Source organism: Lactuca sativa, chromosome 4, assembly GCF_002870075.4.
Source record: "Lactuca sativa cultivar Salinas chromosome 4, Lsat_Salinas_v11, whole genome shotgun sequence".
Classification (NCBI taxonomy): domain Eukaryota; kingdom Viridiplantae; phylum Streptophyta; class Magnoliopsida; order Asterales; family Asteraceae; genus Lactuca; species Lactuca sativa.
In genome coordinates, this window is record NC_056626.2 from 318,465,192 (window position 1) to 318,482,753 (window position 17,562).

The following is a 17,562-nucleotide window of genomic DNA, read 5'->3' on the forward strand; positions in this document are numbered from 1 at the left end:
GATTACTAAGTGTATATATTGGAGCCCTATATAATTAAGATTCTACGGACTTAGGGTTGGTAATTTCGCTTTAAATCCTTTTCCTTGTTTGGATGTGGGCTTAGAATAGAATCACCGATTCGACTGTCTTTTCATTCTTAATTATATATGACTTATAAACACAAAGAGATGATAGATGAATCAGTTATGAGTCATACCATGAACTCCATGACAAGTTACCCAAGACAGCGGATGGACACGCTACCACTTGAGTGAGCGTAGACAAATCAAACGAACCCACACACTTTCTACCAACCAAGGCTACAAAGAAAAATAGAAAAGCTGATAGGAGCATATCACAAGAAGATTGCGAGACTGCATAGTATACCACTATCTATCATTTTGGATAAGGGACAGGCGATTCGCCTCGTGTTTTCAATAGTCATTAAAGAAGTCCTTAATATCACCCTCAAACTGACAGACAAAACGGAAGAACCATTCATCTAATCCTTATACAACAACTATTACATTTACATCAAAGTCGCATGCCCATAGTGAAGGCCCGTTGGAACGCCAAGCGAGGACCTGAATTCACTAGGGAACGCGCGAATCAAATAAAAAAAAATAATAAAAAAAAAAAAGAAACACCCCCAATTGTTTAGTGATATCCCGTCTACAAGTTGAATTTCGGGGCGAAATTCTTTTAACGGGGGGAGAATGTAACAATTGGTAAAAATAGGAACGATCGTATGATGCTATCTTTTGATTATTAAGCAATATGAGTATTTTATTAAGAATGGTTGAAGGAATTTAACCTCTTTTATTTAAATAAGTTATTGTGAAATATAAAACAAGTAACTATTGATAAATTTCGTTATGATGTATGACATCGAACCATGACCGGTTTGTGAAATTAGCATATAACATCATTTAAATGCAACAAACTTAATTTTTGTATCAACATGTCTCTAGTTGATAAGTAAGTTAGGTTCTATGTAAATCGTTTGCTTAATAGATGTGAAGGATCTAAATTTGACAAATATACGAACCAAAGTGACAAAACGTGTTTAACGATATGGTTAACCGGTTAAATGTCACGAAATTATACATGCTCAATAAATTTTATATTTAAATAAATTAAAATATAAAATGAATTATTATAAGGTATAATTAAAATGTATTTAAGTGTTTTTGAATAAAAAGAATAAAACATAAACATTAAAGTTCAAATACACAAAAACTACATTGTTATTTTATACTAAGTATACATGTATGTATTTGTATATATGTATTATTATCTAGTGAATGACTAGTTATAAGTCATGAATTAAAATGATTTCATGTAAGTTTTATGATGTCTAAATCAATTAAGATAAGAGAATTGGTGGAGATAAGTGCCAACTTAACTAATAAGTGCTTAATCACTTAAGACATTTTACTAAGAATGCTTATTAATCCCTCTTCTAATTTTCGAGATTAAGACCTTCCCTCTCCTTAACTAGAACTCCTAACTAACTAAATAACTAGTAGTTAGTTAGTTAACTAACTCTATCTCTAAACAACCACCCAAGCAAGTGGCTAGACAAGATCACATCACTTAAACTCACATCCCATCACAAGCTAGTCTAGGTTTTGTCCCCTTATCCTCTTCCACCCTTTCCTCCTTCATAACCACGAAATTTCCTCTTCATTTTACCCTCATTTGACCAGCCAATACTCCAAGTAATTACTCTCAACCTTCATCTCATTTTCAAGCACAAGAACTTCCTTCCAAAGCCATCAAAACCATGAACTAAAGGGTTGCTGTCCCTTTTGTGTTTCAGCCACCATTTCACCCATCTACACCTTCCTTTTGCTTGATATTTTTACCACCAAATACCCCTGGAAGTTACTTGTTTTGATACTCAAAATTATTGATTCAAAACAGTGAGTAAAATACCCTTTTTCTTGCACTTTTGCTGTGAAATTTCGTGACAGCAACATAGCCAAAAGAGTGGCTGTTTTGGAGCATCAAACCAACAACCAAAAGTTCATCTTCAACTTTCCATTCTTCAAGTATTCACATAAGGTGAGTTCATATCCCCTTTGAACACTCTTTAAATACATTTTAAATGTTTTATACTCTTTTTGGGGGAGGAATACAAGTTAACACATGACTAAATTCGTGTGAAACATTAACCTTTTGATATACTTTTCATACTGTTGTTTTAACTATCTTGTGAAGTTATTATGATACAAAACCCCTCACAACACAGCTTTACCCTCTTTGGGATATAATATGTTTATAAATAGAAATATGTTTTATTTATACGTTTACATACAAACACATCATATCAAGGGTAACATTCTTTACTAAGTCATTTCATGCATTCAAAGAACTTATGATTATGCTTTGTCAAACATTGTGAAAGAGGTTAAACTTTGCATACAAACTACTACCTTATTACGGACTTAGTTGAGAATCCATGAGTCGTGTATATCTTCAAACGTTACTTTCTTTATTAGAAAATAATGCAACAAGTCCTGTCTATAACCAGAGTCTCCCGTTCGGAGAACGTGTCAAATGTGTATAGATCTATACGGGAAGTCATGATCCCGCTCCCTGACTGTTAGCTACAGTCCGTCTTTTGGGGTGACAGTTGTCATAACGCTACGACGCCTGAAGAACGTCGCTACAGGCATATTATGTTTAGTATGGTTATAAAACTCATCGGATATACAATTATTATGGTATTATGCTTTTATGAAAGAGTAGCTATTAAAACTATTCTTCATCTAACAAATGCGATCTTCGTATAGCTTTATTATATAAAACTATGCCACACCTTTCGAGCACGTCGGTTGCTTGCGATTTTCGGTCTTAGAGACTGCCAGTTATGTCAGGAAAATAAGGGTTTTTCCTGTATACAAACCAAACAACTAATAGGAAAATAAGGGATTTTCTCGGTACAATTAGTTGCAACTTATAACATGAACATTCATATGCATTTCATACTTTTATAAGAAAATAAGGGTTTTTCTTGGAAAACACAACAAATCATACCTCAACCATTAGGGAAAATATGAGATTTTCTGGATCTAATACCTTCATTTTCAACACAACAAATCATAACTCCTTACATTTGAAACAGTGCGTTTTCTGGAAAACATACACGAACTTTCGAATGGCGTACATTTTCTCAAAACACTACTTATGAACTCACCAACTTAATTGTTGACACTTTTTCTTTGAAATAACTTGTATTCTCAGGGAACCGCTAAGCAGATTTGGAAATCAACTTTTGGGGATTAACGTGCTGACGTTAATTACTTCTTTTGAAGGATGTTTTGTATTTATCTTTTGAACAAGTAACGAATACGATTATGTAAACATTTTGGAAACTTTAATATATATGGTGGTGTGTACTTTCCTTTCTATGAACTGTTATGATACTGAATATGACGTCCTCCGCCCCCGAACGTTTCCGCCGTTCTGGTTTGGGGGTGTGACACTCGCCGAGTTCCCATACCCAGAACTTCACTCAATCCGCGACCTAACTCGCCGAGTCACCCCGAGACTCGCCGAGTTCAACAACTCTGAGTCCACTCGCCCTCAACTCACCGAGTCATCCCTTGACTCACCGATTCTCGACTCAACCCTAGAATATCGGGACTCTTCGACAAGACTCGCCAAGTCCAAGGACAGACTCGCCGAGTCTATGGCTATCTTCAACCTACTCGCCGAGTTGTTCATACAACTCGCCGAGTCCAAGGGCATCTTCAAGCTACTCGCCGAGTCTGTTCATCGGACTCGGCGAGTCCATGCCATGCAACCGCTCAAACTGCTTTCTAAGGTCAGATCTGCTCCGGCAATTCATAGGTCTGGCCTTCCTAGACTGGTCCATCACGTAAAGTCCTTATTTCGGTGCTCATAATACACCCCATGACTCATAATTGACGTTTTGACCTAAGGCATAAGGATTCCAATCCAAAACCTCCATTGATTCCCGAAAAGCTCAGGCATGGGACACTCTGGACTTCCAAGAGTCCCAATATAGGGTTCCAATCGCTTGGGGGACTAAGGAAGCACTCAATCTAGCCACAAAAGGGTTCCATAAACCCTAAATCCATATACACATCAACATAGAAGGGAACAACTCGAAAATATTACCTGAATAATGTTGCTCTGTGTCCCCAACCCTCAGAATATGGTTTCACCTGTTGTTCCCTTAACCAAGCCTCCTCCTCCTTGCAAAATGACACTTCCAAGATCAATAATGGTCTTCTACCTTGCTCCAGATGCTCACAATCGAATTAGGGTTTCACTCAAAGGACTAGGGTGAACAATGACGGCCATAAGGCCCCTTATATATGTCCCAAACCTGGGAAGTTAGGGTTTCGCTAAACAGCGCGGACTCGCCGAGTCCATATCCGGACTCGCCGAGTCCAGTCGCGAACCCGCGACCAGATCCGCGATCCTACTCGGCGAGTCTGAGCTCCAACTCGCCGAGTCCCCTCTTAAAACACCCAAAATCATAAATATAACAATACCTGGAATTCCGGGCTGTTACAGTTGCATCAACTGTAACCCTAAAACACATCTATGAAATCGCAAAGGTGAAGCAAGTAGATCTGTAGTCCAATTTCTTCCACATCGAGCCTCACACTAACTGGTTCGGCGACTGCAACTCCCTTGAATGTAGCGTCGATCAACAACTACTAACCCTAATCGATGATTGGATGGATAAGGTACTTGTTGGCTATTAAATTCTATTCATCTTAATTTCCCCTTTCATATATGTTTTTCATTACTTCTTTATTTGTATGATCAACCACTTTCTCCCAAAGATGAAAGGATTGTTTACAACTAATTATTGGAAGAACATTATTGAAAGCCTAACTGTGTTCTTGATACATTCAGATTTTTCATGCTCATGAGTTTGAGGAACATGCTGATGGAAAAACTAGGCATTTATTACTTATTTTTGTTACATTTTTGTTACTTCTTTTTGTTACATTTTCTTGTAATCTGCAGGGGGCTTTCAAGGAAACATGGACCGGGGTAAAACAGACAACAATCTTCATATGAAGCTTATGCACTTGTATCTATTTACAACAAGGTGCAGACCACTACTCTTATATCTTTTCTTTTGTCCTATTCCTTAAGTAGTAACAGAATTTTTCTTGGATTTTGTAAATTATGAAAATCATGACATGTTTGCATCTGTGGAGACAATTTGGAGATAAGAGACTATGAGTTTTGCAATTTTTGAAATCAAGATCGTTCATTGTTCTTCATCTCTAGAATATGATTTTCTCCATTTTTATGATAAAACCCTCCAAGACAGCCATTACCAGATCAATATCATAAGTTTGATGATGATCACCAGAAGAGTCATGATCATGTGAAGGTAATAATAATATCAAATCATTTGGTGTTGCCTCCTCTAACTGAAAGCTACATTTCCTAATGAGTATCATACGTGTGGATGGAGATGCCCCTAAAATATTCACCATGCTAAGGAGTCTCAGTAGGAATCGAACTGAAACCGATCCTCTATCTTCTGGAATAAGGTTTACAATTATCTCAAGTTGTTTCTTTCTGTTTAAAGATTCTTCTTGAGTGATTTGAGAAGATGTTGATGTTTTAGGCTGATCAGATCTACCCCTTGTAACATCTAGAAGCCAATGACATGCGTAAACATGCAAAGCTTCACCTATAAGCTTTGGTTGAATCATATCTGTTGACCTTACAGTATTAATGACACATCTGAATAGGTCTATATTAAGGTCTGATATGTCTTCTGTCCACCAATCTTTGGGTGTAGATTTTTGCTTCTTTTGAAATTGGTAATTTCAGGAAGAGTTGTTGATGGAAGAAGCCCAAGTAGGTCTCCTGTAAGGTAAAAAGACGTAAATGCCCTTATCATTGAAAATAGCATCCGTAAATTTTTTTTTGTCTGTTTAAAGTTGATGTTTTGTTAGGAACCTGATGGACTATTCACTATTCTATACGTGTTTGTTACTATTCACTAGCAAAATACAACTAGGTTGACTTTTTCTCCCTTTCTTCTTTCATAATATTTTTTACTTTATTATAAAAATTAAGTCAGAAAACAATAAGTCAAGAAAATGAGTCTATACAATATGTTATTCAAGACAGTTTTTAACGAAAATTATTGGTGGATGATATTATCAGCTTTTGAGAATTGAGGAAGAGATTGGTTCAGAGGCAGTTTATGCAGGAGCAAACTTCTGGAAGCCTGTGGAACCTTAATAGATTTGTGTTGACAGATATGAGGAAGAGTTGTCCATAAACAATTACCAATCTATAATAAGCACAATTTAAGCAAAATTAGCCTACCAAGCAATATCTTGACTTTAACTAATTACTGACATCTACCAATCTATTGAAACTGTTTACTTTATGTGCAAAATGAGTGTACTGAAATTTATCATATGCTAGAGCCTCAACAACTTTACAAACCTTCAAAACAGTATTATAATTATAATAATTATTATTAGATTAGTTGGTGTTATTACAGCCTTCAATTTTCCTTGTGTTGTTCTTGGTGAGCAATAGCATTACAACACTTCTTAAAATATTGATTATCATTGATAAAGATGAGTTTGGCATACATGGAGTTCAAAAACATATATCAGGTTCAAACCTTTTAGCATCTTGTTAATTTTTGACTTATTTGTCTTTGTGCATAAGGGAGTTTACCTTTGGTTTATTTTATATATACTAATGTTGTAATTGGTCTTGATATTGTTTTATAGGGAGAATGTTTGTCAAGAAGTTGGGTAGTGTAGTAACTCGGATATTTGAAAATGCAGGGAGCTTTTAATATCTTTTGAGAAGGCAATAGGGAAAAAACCATTGTGGATCATATTATATAGGTATATATAATTTTAATTTCAAGTGGTACAATTAAAGAAAAAAATAACTAAATCTTCACTTTGTTTTTTATTTTCAGGGATGGTGTAAGTGATGGGCAACTAATGAGCCGAAAGCAACTTCTTTAATACAAGAGTGGGGACACTGTTCTCTGTAATAATGCGGTTAAATTCTATACATTTTGTTTATATCCTAGTGTTTTCAAGGCGAGAAACATTTCCAGATTTGGATTGTGTTGACTCGGTGAGTTCAGTGGAAAAACTCGTTATACTTTGAAAGACCTTAACGACCAGGGACTAAAGGTATCTTCTCCTTGATTTTTAGGCTTATTCTAACATTAATTAGTTGAGCCCTTTACGAGGTTATTATCAATGTATCTGCATCCATGGTAATGAATCAACACTTGCAATCCAAGTTTTAGGTTAAGCTTCTTATAATTCTTGTATTGTGTCCTTGGGTTATTTTCTTTTTTGATGGTGGGATGTCAAAATAAATGGTTCTTATATAGACTAGAGAGCGAGAGCTATGTTATTCTTGTCTCTTCAACTACATTTAACTAAAGAAACACAATTATCTTATTAAATTTAACTCAAAACCCATAGGGCATTGGTCTTGTAAACACTGAAATCACTCAAAACTCAAAACATTATACACCAATAAACAAATATTTAGTAGATTTCTGATATAATGACTTGTGTTGATGCAGTTTTTTCTTAAATATTCAAACATGGTGCAATACAATTTCAAGAAAATCACAAGGGTACCCACTGGAAAAGACTTTGTATACCTGAAAGTGTTCTTGAAGCACAGCTGAAAGCAGACCAATTGTTCCAAGAAAATTTGATAAGACAAGAGATTTACATCTGAGAGAAACGGTCATCATTAGGGCTTGATCCATCAAAAGCAATGTAAAGGGTGAGAAGTGAGTCAAGGGGTAGAAGGAGGGAGAGGTCATATGATCATGGTGATGGAATGGATGTCGATGATGATGAAGGGTCAAATTAGAAGATGAAGATAAGGTCAAAGTCATGGTCAATGTCGAGGTCAAGGTTAATGTCAAGGACACCTGTGCATGAATTGGTTCCGGGTGAAGGGTATAAGGATTCAGCTCAAAAGCTGAAGGCATTTAAAATGGGAAAGAGTCCAGTTCACAAGAGGAATAAGGCTGCTAAAAGGGTGAGGGAGATAGAGTCATTCCGACATTGAATTTGCTTTTTGGATAGGTTTTGTTCCATAAAAATGCTTCTGTCAGTAACTGATTTTATGCACACATTGGATTTTTCTGATTAGAATCCATTGAATCATTGAGTTTCAGTCAATAACTAACATTCCTTTGTGCATATGAAGCTTATGATTGCTGTTTAAGAGCTGTTCAAATACTACTTATACTCTCTCTCTCTCTCTAATAACTTTGTGAAGAATTGTACTTAAAACAAGATTTTTGTGCAGCTTCCAGAATTTATGATGGGTCTTACAAAGCTTGCTTTACTTTCTGGTGAACGTTCATCTTCAAAGGTACTTGTTATATGCAGAGAAAAGGGTCATAGTCTAGCATCAGGTCCCACATCCATATTTACACTTACATACCCTCATTTGTCATAGGTTTCTGGACCCATAAGCCAGGTCTTGCATCATGCACCCCAGTATCCAGAATCTCACAATCTTCTAGTGCTTGTTTTTTAGGCAAGATGTGATTATCGATGTCCTATTACAGCTTTTAAGTTAGCATGTTATGCAGTGTTTCTGGCACAACGGAATGAAAATCCAAGGAAAGAGCGACTAGGGGTAGGTGGATGATTCTGAATCGATCTACATTATATCTACGACCATAATGTCCTCATCCATATCTTCTTTAGAATCTTCCTCAGGCTCTCCTTCCATTTCCTCTTTTGGATCCTTTTATAGATCTTGATTTCTTCCGATTGCATTGGTACATCTTTAGTTGGGGGAATGGGTTGGTATTGACCGAATAGTATGGGTACTATGGGTCTCCGGGTAGTACAGGAAACATAGGCTTGTTGGCTAGTGGCATAACTGCTCTCCATAACTCATCTATCTAAATGAAGAACTTTAAACCATATTAGTATCTCACTTTTTTGTATATATTACACACACATAATAAGTACCATATTAATTGTTTATATTTATTGGTTTGTGATTGTATTTTAAATTTCTTAAATCCCCAAGCCTTTAGTTTATCAAGTGCTTCAGTAAAGTTGGATAATACATGTGGTCCGACTATAATAAAACTTAGGTGCGCAAGCTAGGTTTAGTTGTGGTATGACCTATTTCTTATGAAACCTAATTCAGTATTTGATCTAAATCCTTGTATTTAAGTTTTCCTTTTATTATGAGTAAATTACACGAATGGTCCCTATGGTTTAGGGTAATTTGTGTGTTTGGTCCTAACTTATTTTTTAACTCATAAGGTCCCTACTTTCTGTTTTTGTTACGCGCTTGGTCCCTATCTTACCTAAACAAAATATTTTTCCCTTTATTTTTTAATTTATTTAAATAAACACACCCCCTCACCTTACCTTACTTATCCCACCATTTTTCCATGTTTGAATAATAATCGTTTTAGGTAAGACAAGGACCAAGCACGTAAGAAAAACAAACAGTAAAGATAAAGCACGTAAGAAAAAAAAATAGTAGGGACCATTCATGTAATTTACTCTTTTATTAATTGTGATTTATAAAAACTTTACCTATATAAACTAAAGATATATTATTTTTGGTTCGTAAAGTTTTATTTTTAATTGTTGTAGGGTGAGAATATACATATACCTACTAGAGTAACCCTAGACTATAGTTGTATTTTCTGAAAAATAAAATATTAAGTCCTATTACAGCTTTTAAGTTAGCACGTTATTCAGAATCATCCCTACTTTTTCTTTTTGTTACGCGCTTGGTCCCTATCTTTCCTAAACAGAATATTTTTCCTTTTATTTTTTGATTTATTTAAATAAACACACCCCCAAGCTCACCCCCTCACCTTACCTTACTTATCCCACCATTTTTCCATGTTTGAATAATAATCGTTTTAGGTAAGACGGGGACCAAGCACGTAAGAAAAAACAAACAGTAGAGATAAAGCACGTAAAAAAACAAACAGTAGGGACCAAACACGTAACACAAACAAACAATATGGACTTTCCGAGTTAAAAAAATAAGTTAGGGACCAAACGTGTAAATTATCTGAAACCATAGGAACCATTCGTGTAATTTACTCTTTTATTAATAGTGATTTATAAACAATTTACCTATATAAACTAAAGATATATTATTTTTGGTTCATAAAGTTTTATTTTTAATTGTTGTAGGGTGAGGATGTACATATACCTACTAGAGTAACCCTAGACTATAGTTGTATTTTCTGAAAAATAAAATATTAAGTTCTCTATAGTTATTAGTTATGATACCAAAATGACACACCCCGACAGCCGACAGAAACATCAAAATTGCGACGTTACAATTGGATCATAGTTAACCACTTATATTGAACATTCAACATACTTGATTTAATACATTACAAACTTTTAAGTCAATGTACTTGATTTAATACATTACAGACTTTTAAGTTTTCAAACGAAATTACAACAACATAATATTTCAAACAAATAACAATAACATAAAACTACGTCAAGTTTATTGCAAAAGGAGGAAATCTAATTTCCTTAGAACCGATGTCCTACCTCCGACTTCTTAGTTACCTAAGAATACATATTTTTAAATACGTCAACAAAAATTGTTGGTGAGTTCCACAGATTTTGACTCTGTAAGTTTTATAAAAAAAATAAAATTTTTATAAAAAGTAGAATGTTTATAAGAAGAGTTTGTGCAAAAATGTAACCAAAAATGTGGCTGTTATGATTTATGTGAAACTCATACTTGTAATTCCGTATGAGTATTAATGTTAATTTACTTATAATGAATAAGTAAAAATCAACATATTATTGTGAAGTGGAATATTAAGCGGTTATTTTATAGAAATAAACACTAACAATCTATTTAATATTATACATGTAAATTCCTTACACTACATATGACCTTATTTTTGCATGTATTAGTATTTTTGTATACGGGATTTTGTGGAACATTAACTGAGCTATATGACTTGATCTTGACTCCGTGAAGCACGGTGAAAGATAGATTGGTGCTTGTTGTCCTAATAACGCTTCATCAACTTCATGATAAAAGAGTAAGATAAAAAACAGAAGTTGATGTCTGTTTTATCTCGTTAAACGGTAGTTATAGTTAGCAACCCCAGACGAAGGTGTCAAACTCGTATAGATCTATACATATATTATTCACTCACAAAGGATTAATGGTTATTATATAAGGCTTCACTAAGTTGGAGTTCTTAGTTTGATAAATGAGAAACTTCTACAACAATCCCAAGTTTTTATTACAATTTCAAATTGTTTGTGTTCGGAAACTTCTTTTACAAGTTTATTAACTTTTGATATAAGTCAAAAAATGTCTTCTACCAAAATATGGACAATATACCGGCTATGAGTGATTATATAAAAAAGATTCATTTTTGACCATTTAATCACTTGGACCCTTTATTGTGATTATTTTTTCAGAAACTATTTTATTCATTATAATGACATTTTTAAGATCTTAAAGTGTGTAAATATGAACAACAATCATGAGTTGTGTTCTTTTGTCTACAATATGTCTTTATTCATGTATCTTCATGCTTACAAACTTTTATAAGTTTTTTCTGAATTATTTGTTCTAAAATCATAAATCTTATGACTTATTTAATGGTTTTTCATGCAATATAATTATTTATTAAAAATAAAAGTTTGTATGAACCATATAAACATATTGGAACCAATATAGGTTATAAATATGATATATATATATATATATATATATATATATATATATATATATATATATATATATATATACTCAAATAATCATATTTAAAGTCTATATTAACCTTTATGTGTATCCCCTTGTAGATACTCACTTTTGTCGTGTATCATTATTTGGTTCGAGAAAGTCAAGATGTTTCCGGTTCCTCCAAGGCTTGTGATGGAAGTGTCTTTTAGAAGTTCTTAACTTATACAATAATGGAGTATTTAGTTGGATACCATTAATATTTCTTCATATAACCATGTTGGTCATTTTTATGATGAAGTAAGTAAAGAAGATTTAAGTCATTACCCTTGTTCTTATATTATCAAAGTGGGTTGCCAAAAGAGGAGTTGAGCACAAGCTTCTTAGAAATAAAAGTGACGAGTTTTCTTGGGTTTATTGTCACTCGAAGATAGCTTCATATGCAGCTATTGGATTCTGGAAAATGGAAGAAAAGAATGAGCTTTTTGGAGGTTGTAGGTTACTCGAAAATCAGCCATTGTTTGGGTGATTTGGTTCTCGAAACTTAGCAAGAAAGGGGGTGTTTAAGTGGTTTCTGTCGAGTAATAAAGGGGAGAAGAAAGAGTTGTTATAAAATTATCTTTCTTGGAAATTAGGGCTATTCAAAATGAAGGAAAAAGAGAGCTGTAAAGCTGGATTTTGAGCATAAAAGGAAAGAGGGCAGCAACCATGGTTGCCTTCGATTTTATGCTTGGACCGAGAGGGCATGAGCTCCTCTGTTGCTCTCGTTTTCTTGTGAGTTTCGAAGTGGGGGAGGGGCTAGAAGGGTGAGTGTGTTTGAGTGAGTACTAGAGTGTATTTGGTAATGTTAGAACTTAGAAGAAGATAGAAATAGAAGATATAGGGATGAGATATTGTGGTTTCTTGGAGAGGAAGGAACAAAAAAGAAGTTGGTGAATATCTCAAGTGAATACTTCAAGATTCTAACTCAAAACTGTATTGTACTATTAGTTCTTAGGTAATTGTGGGTTAGATGTAAGGAACTAGTTTAAAGAGAATGAGAGATAGGATGAACTAACAAATTGAAGGAAGTAGTTTGTTGCTAGTTAGTACCATGTGCCTCATGATTCTCTCCCATATTTAGTTATACTCTTAGCATTTAGATTTATTCTCATGTGTGTGCATGTATTTAGTACGTGAGTATCATAGAGAATATCTAGTAACTTCTTTTGAGTGCTTACATAGTACTTGACATTTTATCCTTATTCTATGTATATTTCATTTCTTCCTTTATGATATGACCTTCCTTGACAAGCATTTGCGTGTCATCTGTATCCTTTTATGACACGTAATGCATGTCATTAAAGGGTATTTTTCTAGTAGTGATTCCCTTTTATATATGTATAAGATTATATTTTTTACATGTATTTTCCCTTTAGTACTTGTACCCAAGTAAATAATCTTATAAATATAAGAGTATTGTGTGTGTGTGTGTGTGTGTGTGTGTGTGTGTGTATATATATATATATATATATATATATATATATATATATATATATATATATATATATATATATATATATATATATAAGGTTCAGGTTCATTTGAGACCGTGAGACCAAATCTGAAAATAATTTTAAAATGCAAAATAAATGGAAAAATCCAAAAATGCTTTTTTTAAATATTATTTTTGGAACTTGAATTAACTAAAAATAAATAAATAAAAAATCTCATTTTTTTTTTGAAAAATACACAAAATATTCTAATAGAATATTACATTGTACATATTCTAAAAAATAATTTTAAAATGCAAAATAAATGGAAAAATCTAAAAATTCTTTTTTTTTAAAATATTATTTTCGAAACTTGAATTAACTAAAAAAAATAAAAAATAAAAAAAATTCCGTTTTTTTTTTTTGAAAAATACGTAAAATATTCTAATAGAATATTACACTGTACATATTCTAAAAAATAATTTTAAAATGCAAAATAAATGAAAAAATCCAAAAATTCTTTTTTTAAATATTATTTTCGGAACTTGAATTAACTAAAAAAAATTAAAAAAAAAATAAAAAAATACGTCTCACGGTCTCACAATATATAGGTGGTCTCAAATGAACCTAACCATATATATATATATATATATATATATATATATATATATATATATATATATATATATATATATATATATATATATAGGGTTAGGTTCATTTGAAACCACCTATATCAGAAAAAACTTGAACATTATTGAATCCTGGGTTTTAAGGCGTCTTTAAGATTGTTTTTTGAGCGTAGCATACCATAATCACCTCCATAGCCCTACACCACAAAGGGGGTTGAATCAACTAATGAACCTACAATTTGGTCCAAGTTTGGATTACATGATTACAAAAATAAAAGAAGATACTAATTGGACCAAACCCGAAATATACTACATACTTGACCACTTCACTATGAGAGTAACTTCAAACAAAGTGCAAAATAACAAACCACTACAACACATCAAAATAAGTGAAATCCCCACTACGATCAGACTTCCTTTAGTGTTTACTCACGTCCAATTAAAAAGAAAATCCAACTAATAATAAGAAATAATTTGAACATCATTTCCTCCTATTTTTAAGGCGTCTCTAAGATTGTTTTTTGAGCATAGTATACAATAATCACATCCAAATCCCCTATGCTACCCGAGCGCGGGGGGGGGGGGGGGGGGGGGGGGGGGGGGATCGATTCAACCAATGAACCAACAATTTGATCAAATTTTGGAGCATGATCATAACCACATTCACGGATTTAGGGTTATCCATGAGGTTACGATAATCATCCAGCTTCCACAATAACAAAAAACCATTTTTTTAGAATGAGAAAGTTATGGAAGAAGAGAAATAGTTGAAATCGTTAATTTGAAGAAGAATAGTTAATAAGAAGTCATTGGACGTTGAGCACTGTGAAAAGACTAGTATACCCTCCTACTGGAGGTATATAGGCTTGACTAATGTCTAAAATCATACATAGTTAAGCAAAAGGACAGTATAAACAATTTTTAAAACTAAAGGTACCAAGAGCATAAACGTTTTTATAGTTGTCATCACCAAATAAGCTTTGACAAATGACATGGACCAATTATGTAATTTTATCTTATAATAATAATTTATTAAATAAATTAATCTTAGAATATAAACTATTCTGATGGCATCACTATAGATATAGTTTTCATCTTTCCACGTCATCTTGTTTGTTAGTACGCTATGATGACATGTATCCAACATTATTGGTACTTGTTAAATTTAGTACAAAAGTCATACGTGTGATAAATACATTCACATGGACCGCTGTAAACACATTGCAGTTAGCAGTTACATGAGCAGAAAAGAGAAAGAACATGGAGGACGATCACACGCAACAGAGTGTGGAAGAGCTCCGGTAAATGTTTAAGAGCGGCAAAACTAGAGGTGTTGATTAGAGAAAATCACAGCTTCGAGCAATTCTCAGGCTGATTGAGGAAAACAAAGATAACCTTTATCAATTACTTTAATATAAACTCAGAAAACACCATATTGAATCCTATCATGATGAAGTGTCTTCATTAAACTCCAATCTCTTTAGGTTTAGGTTGGTGGGTGTCATAACACATATACCGTAATTTTGCATTGTCACTTTATTTTTTCCTTTAGCCTACAAAAGTAGTAGCTATCATATCACACCTTACCACACCCATCACAATATATATTTTTGTGCACAAAGTACCACCTTTGTGGGTTATAGCGTGCAGTGAGACCATAATGCACGACAAGCTTACCATAGTGGAGCTTGGAGGATCGGAGTTGTGTTTTTACGCATACCGCACTCTACCGCAGTATGTGGTATTGGGTGCATCGTAAGGCCTTATTACACACATTCCTAGCCAAAATGTTGAAAAATTCCAAATGATTTAGGAAAAAGATAGGATCTCTTTGATTATTTCTTATGATTACGACATTCATGTTTTTTGATTTTGTGATAACCGGTTACCATAAGGTTTAATTTGAATAAATGTATATTTCGTTGTTATTTTAGATACAAATTATATATTTCAATAATATTTTTTATATCTATTTTAGTACATTTTAGAAATTTGGTTACATTTTTAAGTCATTTTTTTTACTATTCATAAAGTGTTAAATCCGTTACCAAATTTTGTACGAAGTGCATATATGAATTAACATGCAATTTGATCAAAACGACAAATATGAGTCCAAAAAAGCACACTGATGTGACAAATCGATTTCTTCTGCGGTTCCAAACTTCCTAGGCTTCTAAATTTGGATATTTCCACGTGGTTCTGGTTTTAAAACTTGTTTATACTTTATCTCCATGGGAGGTGGTATATATTGTTTTCGTTGTATATTGACATACTTAATTTACGTATCACTATTAATTTTGTAAATGATAGTAACTCAAGTGTTCCGAAAAATATTTTTCTAACTTTGGGAAAAAAATCAGCAACTGTTATAAAATAATTACCTGTATTGTTAATAACCATGATCTAAAATTATAATCGTGATATGCTAACAACTATTATTAAATATTATAAAACTAGGTGTAAGACCCATATATTACATGGAATAATTAAAAATAAAATAAAGATAAATGTCTAAATATTTAAGAACTTTGGATTTATAGGAAAATAATAAAAATAATGAATTATTAAAATTGATTTTTTTATCTTTTAAATTTAAATAAATATAAAGAATAAACTAATGAGATTTAATTTGGTTATTTTGAAATAAGAAGGTAAGTCTATTAATTAAATTGGTATTTATTTATTACATATTTATTGTAATTATTACATTAAAGTATTATGTGAAATTTATTAAAATAGAAAAAACTCATAAATTGACATGTGGAAAAAAAATTAATTCAAAATAACCACAAAATGATATTTGGCAAACTTAATGAGAATGTGACATGTGGCAAAAAAACATTTATTTATTAGAGTAGATGGTAATGAAATATTTTCATTAAATTTAAATTAACCATTGTTGGTGATTTTAATGTTACCTGACATTTTTTGTAATTGAGACTGACATATGAGTTAAGGGACTCATTGTTTGTACTATGTATTATATGTTCGGTGAACACGGAGTGCATACATATAAGATCAAATCATAAGCCGGTACGACAAAAAGACAGGGGTCTACGAGCCAGCACCCCTAGTAGGGTACAAGGGGTAGAGCCCCTAAATCGGTAGCACCGCTGACCGGTTAGCAAGAAGGGTCGAGGAGCAACGCCCCCGTGGGGTTTGGGGCAACACCCCGAAAGGTTTTCAAAAATTTGAATTAGTTTGTTTAAGGAAAATCTGAATTTTAGTGAGTGATTGTGATAAGATTGACATACCTTAATAGTTTTTGTAACCATTAATTATGTCATTAATTTCGAGATTTGCATAACTAATTTTGAAGATTAACCGTAGTCTGTCATGTATATATATATATATATATATATATATATATATATATATATATATATATATATATATATATATATATATATATATATATATATATATATAGGGTTTGGTTATTTTGTTTTCACTATCTATTGTGTGCCCGTATGATTGATTCTGGACCAATCATTTTAGTTATTTTAAGAAAGTAATTAATGCATATTACACGTTGAAGATATAATAGGTATTAATTACATCTCCAGCATTTAATATGCATTAATTACTTTCTTAAAATAACTAAAATGATTGGTCCAGAATCAATCATACGGGCACACAATAGATAGTGAAAACATTTGAACCTAACTCTCTCTCTCTCTCTCTCTCTCTATATATATATATATATATATATATATATATATATATATATATATATATATATATA